Raw genomic sequence first — 10,925 nt, forward strand, 5'->3', positions numbered from 1 at the left:
CTCTATCAGCTTGTCATCTCAAGCTTTGTCACCTTGAGTCTTCTTGCTCATCATACCAATGCAATCATATCTATGGTCATCTATCAAAATAGAGTATCTATGCTCTCTTTCTCCTTGGCACCTTCTTTAACACTTCATTCTTTCATGCTTGACCATCTCCTTTGCTTTGTGACCTTATGACTCCTTAAATAGAAATTTGGAATACCTTTCCTGCTTGATTCTCCCTCTCCAACTTTAGGGTTTCAATAAATTAGGTAGGATAAAATGTATCTATCCCATATCTTGCTCTTATCTAGAAACTTCATCTAGAATCCAATTGTATCCGCCAAAAACATTTTACATAGTGTTATGTGCCACCAGCTCGTCATTCTTATCTTCTATCTGATTCACAAAATTCTAGATAACTACCATGTCAACTCAGATCTGGCAAATCTTCAATTTTCAAAATAATGCAGCAACTCAGCATTATTGACTTACTAATTCTTAGCTTCTTCTGTGTTACTCGGCACTTGTATCATGCTTGACACTTGATCTTTACTTGACACTTGATCTTTACTCGACACTTGATCTTCACTCGGCACTTGATAAAGTTTAACTTGGTCAGCTTCAACTGAGAATCTATTCAGCACTAACTAGCTTGCTTAGCTCTCTCTAACGAACTTAGTTAGGCTTTACAAATGACTTAGCTAAACCTTACATCTTTGATGTGTTTTAGTGTGCCCATTCTCTGTGTCTTAGAGTATGACATCAATACACTATTTCATCAATGGCTTCACTGATCCTTATACTTCATTATAACATCATAACTTCAACCTTTCAACCAATTGATAGTATTTGGATCACTAAAGCAATTTTCATTCCTACGAGTAGCAAGTTTGACATCAATGACAAAAAAATGATTGAAAACATTCTTTACCGGTTCCATTACTTTTCATTCATGATATTTTCAATCATTTCCAATAGTTGCATGCTTGAAATCTTCAGATTCCTTTCCAGGCTCATTATTCTTTGGCTTGTCTCCTCTGTGAAGTATGTACAATGAGAATATATTCTCAAGTACCTTTTTTACTTTGTCAAGAATTTTTGAAAATTCAACCTGGGAAAGTGCAATTTTACTAGATATTTTCTCATTTACTTTCCCTTAGAATTTCCTTTCAGACCATTCCATAAGTTTTACATTAGTTTCTTGGTCTTCATTTGTCACTTGGTCAACAATATCTGATAATTGTTCCATTATATGCTTTGACTCATTTGGTGACTACAAACTGAAGGCATCCATAAAGATGTCCTTAATCTCATGTAATGTTTTCTTTTGTTTATACTCCTTCCTAAGTATCTTCGGCCTCTTTCTTCTATTCAATGCTTCCTGCACCTCATTGATTTGATCAATGCTTTTTTTTTTTGAGTCATAACTTGGTATGACTATCTCCTCATCTAATTCAGGGTCTCCATAGTGAAGCACCCTTGCAACTTTTGTAGTACTTGATCCTGGTGCTGATATTTGTAGTGGCATTGCATCATTACTAGGTTGTTTTGAAGGAGTTCCCAAGGTAGGCAAATTTATCAATGTTTGTATTGCCTCCTGCTCTTTAGGGGTTTCCTCTACTTCCTTCTCCTACTATCTACTACCTTGATCAATTATAGAAATTTTAGGAAATGCACCTCATATTTGTGCTATAGGATCAGATGTAACAGTCTGTCCTATTTGTTCTACTTCTTTGTCTCCTACTGCACTTAGCTTTTGTACTATGGTGTCAACTATTCCTGATGAAACAACTATTTTCATTTGAAGTTGACCACTAGTAGCTGTAGAGATAATGGAGGGTGGTTCTTGTGGATTCACCTTATCTCTAATGGTGTCTTCTACTAATTTTTCTAATTCATCCACACTGACCAATACTGGATCTACACATAATTTGGCTTATTGTGTGGATTGTTCAAGGATTCTTTTGAGATCCTCTACAGTTAAAGGATTGATGTTCTGAGCAGAGTGTCAGGAACATCTAGTATAGTTATAGTTTCTATAGGTGTGATGGGTACATGAGGAGAGCTAGAAGGTGGCAATTGTGTGTCTTGCACACTATAGTCTTGTTGCTGCTCTTGCTTAGCTGTTGTCATTTTCTTTTGATTTTGTGTCTCCTCCTCCTCACCTTTTCCTTTCTCCTCTCCATCTTTCTTTTCTTCTCCCTTCTTCTCTTCTTCTCCTTTCTTTTCTTATTCCTTCTTCTCTTCTTCTCTTTTTTCTGTATTCTTTACTTCTTCCTCCTCTTTCTCACTAGGCTCTTCATGTTCTGTGTTTTGTCCCTCAAGGGGATATTCTCCTCCATCTTTGATAGTAGTCAATCCATATGTCAACTTTCATATTTTTGTTGACTTACAACATTTTCAATCTTGTTTTTTAAGATATCAAATGCTCTATGCTTTGGTGTGAAATTGCCACTATATTTCTTATTAGCCTTTGTTATTTGACCTCTTGTTAGGTTAGGCATCACCTGTGCTAAGGTAGATTATCTTATCTCCTTTTCAATTTTTAGACAATGATGCCATTTTTTTTCAATTATCTCATATAATTCTCTAGGCATGGTATTGTCTAGCTCTAGAGGTGTAGTCTTGAATTCAACCATCATGGCATATACTGATTCCTCTATTTTGTTTTGTTCTTCTTTACTTAGCTTATTCAAATCAATGCTTTTCAAATCAATAAAATCTGCATTCTTAATATTTTCACAAATTTTATCTAAGGCTGATTTGGGAGGATGACTTACCACTCTGAATTGGTTGATATCTTCTGACTTTGTTCTTTCCTCCTGATCAAAATTTGGTTGTGCTACATATTTTCTTCTTTTTCTTGGCACTTCACCAATCTGTTCAATAGCCTTCTTCTTCTCTTTGATTTGATCCTTGGCATTTTTTGAAGATGCCCTTGTGGTAGCCCTTGTGATTGGTGTTTGTGGCTTGGCTTGAGTTGTCTTAGTACCCTTCTTTGTTTTGGGCTGGGCTGGAGGCTGTATTGTTGCCTTTTTTTTCTTTGGCTCAGCTTGGGTTGGTGCTTCCTCGACTTCTTCTTCCTCAGCGCCTTCCTCCTTGTCTTCACCTAGGCATTAATTCAATTTCATTTGGCATTGCTCTTGTTCATCCTCATCATCATCATCATCTTCTTCTTCTTCTTCTACTTCACCAAATTTCTTCTTAATTTTCTTCACCAATTTATCTTTCTTCTTCATTATGGAGGTAGTCTTTAATTCCATATTCACCTTTGACCTTACCACATCATAAGTGCCAAAGTGTGGGGCACTCTTGTCTGTCTCTTCTACTAATAATGCAATTATTGCTGTAGATGCTTCATCTATGTTGATCTCATAACCAAATGGCCTTAGCCATCTCACCCTTGGAACTGCTACTTGGATATAGGTGAAATCAATATCAACTAAGAAGCATATATCATTAGTATGTTTTTCCACTAAGGAAATTGGTATTCTTACCCTTTGCTTCATGGATTTCTTGAAATCCTCAAAATAGCTTGTCATTAGTGTGTCAAAATTGTCTCCCATTTGTTCTATATATTCATTAATTTGGGCTATGATAGTCTATCATTTCTCCATGTAACTTTTCCAAAAGAGGGAAATTCATTCAGAACATAGAAGAATATACAAACCAAAATTGCATCAAATTTTCATTGGGCACCCTTTGTCCTTCTTATAGTTGCTAGGTTTTCATTAATCTGTTGTAGTTGTAGTTCTGCAAGATCATAAGTATGATCCTTTTCCACCAATTTGTAGCCTACATCTACTGCAATACATGACACACTATTGAGTCTACTAGATTGATAGAATTTATGGGCAATAACTCTAATAGAAAATTCAATGAGAGGTTCTTGAATGGTGTAAATTGTCATTCCTCTTTTATTCCACTGGGCACCTATGTTTTTCTCAATAACCTCCTTGGATTCAATTCTCAAGGTCTTGTGCCAATCTAGGGTAGGATATCTAGTTACCCTATGAATGATTCTTTTCGTGATCTTGATGAGAACATCTTCTAGCCACAGACTACCATCATGAATTCTACTTAACACAAGTCTAATCCATTCTGACTTAAATATGATGGGAAAACTCAAAACTCATGTTAGACCCTTCCTTTCGACAATTTTGTATTCATCCTTCAAAACTCCATATACACACAACTTCTCATAGGCTTCCCTTATTTCCATATCTCCTATGGCTCCTATCTTACAATTATAGCATCTTCTTATGTCCTGAACCATTACAACTTTCGGGGGTATGTGAGAAAGGGCTCCGACGGGATCATTCTTGTATGCAACTTCAGGGATGGGATGAAAATTAGGCTTCTTAACCTCATTAGATACTAGCTGGCCTTTAAACGACTCTTTCTCATAGGTTTTCTTAGAGCTCAAATCCATTTGTGCAAACTAGGGTTTCCTTTACATAGAAATATGAAACTGTGTAGCTTGGCACAAATGAAAATACCTCAAGATCAATGAAAGTGCATTGTAAGTGGTTAGAATCTGCTTGGAATACTGGATTCTCTACTATGAAGTCACTTTGCTCTATTTCTCTTCTTTGCTTCTTGATCACGATGAAGAAGAATGATTACAATTTTGCTAATATACCCTATTTCCATCACATTAAATGCTCAACTGCCCACTCATCTTCTGAAGGATTTTTAACATTACTTATCTTGCACTACATTTCCACTTCACTCAGCTTCCATTGGAATTATTTAACTCAGCATTAGTTATCAACTCGGTTGCTATTAGGAACTTGGCATCCACTAGAATTTTTCTTAGCATCCAAAGATAGCTCGATATCATCATTTAAAAAAATTTCTTGGTATCTTGTCTCATGCAAATTTATACTTTGCATTGCTTCTTCATGGTTTACAGCAGATGTATGATACTTCCTTATATGTATCAGCCCCATAGGCTCATCTTATGATTAGTTGGATGAGAAATGATCACTTGACCTTGTAGTTGAAGTGACCCTTCCATTGGATGTGCTTGATTCATTCTTTTTCTGCCATGTTTTCTTCATTTCTGTTCTGATGTGTTTCACATCAATCTTTTCTCTGCCCTTATTTACTTCAGTCTTGGGTGCCTTTGACCTTGTAGGATAGTTTCTACTGATATGACTAGTTTTTAGGCAACTAAAACATGTGGTTTGGTTCAACCATCTTTTATAGTTCCCATTGAAATGTGTTCTTCTGTAGTTCTAGGGTATATGCTCATATTCATGACAATAATGACAGCTATACCTACTGTTATAGTTCCAATGGTAGTGACTTTCATTCCCTTTTTTTTTTGCTGGTTGATTTGGTGTCCACATAGGCTTTGATCTGCATTCAAATGCTCTATGTCCATACTTCTTACAATTATGACAATGTCCATGAAATCTTTGTGTCCTTATGACTTTGGATCTACAATCTTGTGTCATATGTCCTTGCATGTTGCACTTGTGACAGTAACCCTTGCTTTTGGGTGTGTTTGGTTGATTGATTCTTCTACTCCTGCAAACATTAGTAGTATGCCCCTTTTTATTATAGTAATGACAAGTGAGTTTAGAATCATTACCTTTGTCACTTCTTTGCTCGCCACTCTTTGATGATTCTCCAACTTCAGTGCTGTTGTATCCAAGTCCTAATGTATCATGGATAGATCTTGGGAATTTCATCAACTGTTCAAAGTACTTGATGGCTTCACTTGACTTGTTGAGATTCTCTACTATCTCTTTTTCTCTGTTCAATTCATTCTATAGTTGTTCATTCTACATCTTCAAAGTAGAGATCTCAATATCTTTCATATTGAGTTCATGATGAAGGTTCATCATTTGGGCAAGTGTATCCATCTGCATGTTTGAGATCCTTGTTAATTCAATACATTTTTCTTCAACTTTTTTTGCAAGATTCTTTTTGTCATCTTCCATCATGACTCTATCCTCAACTACTCTTTTCTTTTGTTCAGTGATTTTACATAACATTATGGCTTGTGATTCATGTTCCATCTTGAGAGATCTTATCTCTTCTGCTTGAACTTTATTTTTCTCCATCAATTCTGCTATTGTTGCATCAAAATCTTTAGTATCTCCATCGGCAAACACTTTTGTGGTATGAATTTACCTGTAGTTTATATCATTTTTAGCTATGGCTATCTCTTTCCTTCTTTTCAAGGATTTTCTTAATTCCACTCTAGCTTTTTCTACCTTGTGCAGAGTGAGATGCACATCTATCACCTAGTTCTCAAAGATCTTTCCAAGTTTAAAAACTTACATCTTTAGATCTTTTCCTCCAAGTTGTTGGGCTTTTTCTTAAGAGAACTAAGTTTTGATACCAATTGTTGGAATGTCTTACTAGAAAGAATGCTTTTGAGAAAGGGGGGGGGGGGTTGTGGGGGTGAATCAGAAGTACTAGCTTTTATCCTATTTTTAAACATATAATTGAAATGAACATGCATTCATATAAACATTAAGCAATCATGAGAAACAAATATGCATCACCACATAACACTTGAGATTTTGGTAACCGAGAAAGCCTCCAAGAATAAGAAGGTAAAACTGGGGTGCGGATAATACCCACAAAATCACTATAGCAATAATGTTTGACCACTTCTAATGGTCTACCCTATTAAAGGCTTTACATTGTGTCAATAGTGACCTTGTTAAAGGATTTATAAAAACTTTATATGAATTTTTACCCTGTTAAAGGATTTAATCACCTATTTAAAGGATCTACAAAATAGTTGTTAAGCTAACCTATCACCATAGGGTTTCCTTTCTAATACAATCGCTAGAGAGTATTATGCATACTAAACCTGATAGCTTAAAATCCTTTGATTCCTGAATATAGGCACTTGATCTACTTACTCTGATCTTGATCCTATGAAATCTAATACTCATTTGTATCCCTTGCTTTGTTTTGATTAACTAAATATTTAACTGCTGCTCTCTTCCTCTAAGTCTTTTTACTCTTTACTCTAAACTCTAGTATAATTTCCCCATGCACTCCTTCATCCATCATATATACAATGAGATTTCATCTTCCTTATAAAGACATTTGAATACTTAGGGTTGCATGCCTTCTCAATTTTTCTTATTGGCTGCATGTAGATTGTATAGGAAATATAAAAGATTCGATCTTATCTGTCTAATCCTTCGAGATTCATTACATGTCGGCCATAAAATTATTTACATATGAGTTTGTACCTTTTTAAACTCATATACACATTTTGTGTTACTCAGCACTTACTAATTCCTGATGCTCAGCACATATAAGAAACTGGCTTACTCGACTATTACTTAGCATTTGTATCATGCTCGACACCTGAAGTCACACAGCACTTGATCTTCACTCAACACCTGAAGGCTGGTTGACACCTGAAGATGACTTAGCACTTGTTGGATTTACTAACTTGACATACATAGTGTACTCGACTTCAATGTAGAAAGTGGTTAAGTGTGTTGGCACTCATATGTCAAAACCATTCTGAGACTAACACCAAATCTACAAACTTGCATCACATGAATCCCTTAGATCTCATATGTGCATTAATTTACATATCATTTCACACTCAAATATCTCATTACAACCAAGGAAACAAGCCTTTATTATGCAAAGTTCTAGATAACATTATTGAGTCAGTCTTGAGCCTTTCTTAATTTATAATTAAAATATAGGACCTCACTAATACATGCTACATTATATTTTCTTAATTACTTAACACTGTTAACTCATAGTCTTTACAACTCTTCACACATGTAACCTAGGACTTCATGCACTCACTATAATCATCATTAGGATGTCTTCTTCCTTTTGATAACTTCACTCAACTAGATTCTATCCTTGTTATGAGAAATAACCCAATTATGAGAAACTACTTTTCAAGAACTCTATCTATAAACTATCTTCTATAAGTCTTGAATAGTTGTCACTAGTCTTTTACTTTCTTCATGTGCACTTAACCATAGAATCATGATGCTCTATAGAACATGTCATATTTACTCATCTTTACTCCTTAAACCTGATGCAGGAGCATCTCTAGTTGGCTAGCAATCTTGCATGTTGGGGTATTCTAGCTTTGGAGTTAGAGGACTCCGTCAATGAAGAGGTGGTACCCAGTCATTACTAGGTAGTTGGTAGTTTTTGTATTAACTGAATGATTTAGTTGATGGTGATGTTTAGTGATGTTTTTGGTACTCAATGTACACTAGGAGCTCAGTTCATACTATAAGGCTCGATTATGCTCGGTTAATGTGTTGACCAAACAACTTGGTCAATGAAGGTGCTCAGTTACTTCTGGAGGGCTCAGCACATACTGGTGCTTGATCAATGAAGGAACTTGGTTAGGTCTAGTGGAATGCTAACATTTGGCATGATTTTCTTGGACACTTAGTTTGGTCTTGTTCCCTGTGGTGCCTAAGTTGTCTAAGAGTTGACTCTTGGCATTCAATTTGTGTATAGTTATTTACTTTGTGTTGTAGCCGACTTGTGTCTTATGCAAAAATTTAATGTAAGGGTTTATTTTAATTTTTAATAGCCTAGGCTGACCTATGGCTTAGTTGGGTATAAGTTGGTGGTCTTATGGAGTCTTTAGTCATTTATTTTTTGGAGGAGTGGATCTAAGATTGTAGAATCATCCAACTTAGAAATGAGGATCAAGTATAGGAGCAAATTTTGAGAAGGGCTAGTAGCTAAGACTTGGAAAACTAGGAGATATCTTGGTGGGGTTGTGAGCATAAGTTGAGGGTTTCCTACTAGAGTGTGGATATAGACTAGCTAGGATTAGTGTTGAGTTGGATCTTGAGAGATCTTGTCAAACTATTTTGTTTTGTAATTTATTTTTGTATTTGGCCCTAAACCAAAAGTCCTTACAGTCAAACATGTTACATGTAAGTAGTTTTTTTATGAATCAAGAGTTACATTTGGTATAAGATTGTGTATCTTTTTTTCTTTCTTTCAGTATGTGGTTATTTGTAGGGATCCAAATTACCTCTAGTAGGGGTGAGGTTCTTGGTACCAACTTTGAAATTATCCCTCCACAAAATTAGCCTCATTCTCCCTATAACTAAGATCGAGAGGAGAATGATGAATTATTGTAGGTTATTTGTAATGTTGGTATCCTTCATCCCTTAGGATTGGATTTTTATTGTTTTTTTGTGTTCCCCATATTATCTTGTATTTTCTACTCTCTCTTGAAAGAAACAAGACACCTTCATAGGTACTTCTATACATGAGAGAGAATTTATTTTCAAATCTTTCTCTATTTCTATGATCATGCTTCTCCTTATTGTAGTTTGAGTTATCTTATGGCATTTAATGGTCATGCAAATTCTTTAGGCATTAGGCCTCTTCCAAGTTGACCTTAATTTTTATTTGTTCTCACATGCTTCTTCATCATTTTCTAATGTATGTGTGGATATAATGACACTTCATGTATAGTTATATATCTTAAATAACATGGCTCTTACGAACCCCAAATACTAGGATCCTCATATCCTATTTTTTTATATAATTGATGTTATAGGTTTTTTATGTCTTGCCTTTTGCTAGATAGCACTCTATGGATACACCTCATTATGTGTTTCATGATGCAACAAATATTCTCCTTAGAGTTTCTTGTGCTCCTTTTCATAAGAAAAAATAATTTAATGGGGGCTATCATATTCATATTATATTACATTCTTGTATTTCATATTTTAGAAATATTTTTAAATCCATCTTATTGCATTCTCTAGTATGTAGCACCCCACTAGAATTGTCCATTGCGTCTATTTTTCTATTCCATGATTGTCATGTAATGTAGTTTGTAGTTGTCATGGGTTGATGAGATTTTTCTATGGTGTCTAGCATAATACATAATACTAACCATACTTATTAGTCTCAAGTAAATGTTTGAGTAATATTTTATGTCTAGATTTTTGTATTTTTCAACTAGCATGTTTGTGGTGCTTTTACAACATTAATAGTTTATATGTGGGATCAACTTATATCTCTTCCTTTGGAGAAACTCTACACAAATAGAAGAGTATGCATCCCCTTCACATCTTGTACAAAAAAAATTGAACCATTCTCTTTATTTCTTCTCACATAATTTATAAAATAATTTATGAAATGTCCATTTTCCCCCCTTTCCATCATAAATCCAAGTCATACAATTAAAATGAGATGGTAGCATATATAATTTTTGACTCTTCATAAAATATTAGCCAATTGTTCATGATCTTCATGAATCTTATCTTTATTTTTATTGTATGTAGAGTTTAAATGAGTATTCCATTTATACATATAGGTTTTTTCAATAAGTTATAAAGGTAAATGGGCCTTTTTTTTGTTTATTTTTTGTTCTTTTAGTTATCAATTGATCCATTTGATTTTTATGATTATTTTTAATATATTTCAAATACAATTAAATTAGAGAAATATATATATAGTTTTTTCCAAATGCCTATATAGAGGATTGAAAATATTAAAAAGACATATCAAAATTTTGAAGGATATATAGTAGCCTATAAGATTAAGAGAAGGTAAACCAAATTTATATAAATGTTTGTTTCATTTAACTAAAGGTTTACATCTTGTAAGCATAGTTTGCACAAAGAATGAATAACAAAAATAGACTAGCTTATATGTAATCCCATGAGCTTCAACTTATCATACTTATTTAATTGTATAATTATCCCCAGTGCCTCTATATATCTATAGTCACTAAGTATAAAAATAAAATAAAAACCTCAATAAATGTTAGTTTGTAAAGCAAACGAGTATGTTGATGAACCCTTTGTCAAGTATTGTAATTGTTGTAGAAGGTAACAAATATAATTAAGGTTAGTTCATCATGTGTCAAATCATAGCTTACATTTTATTATTCCAATTGAAATTCATGATGAAATATTAAATGATCATTCAATCTATCTATTAGC

This window comes from Cupressus sempervirens, chromosome 4 (genome assembly GCF_028749045.1).
Source record: "Cupressus sempervirens isolate cs-2001-9-10 chromosome 4, ASM2874904v1, whole genome shotgun sequence".
Lineage (NCBI taxonomy): Eukaryota > Viridiplantae > Streptophyta > Pinopsida > Cupressales > Cupressaceae > Cupressus > Cupressus sempervirens.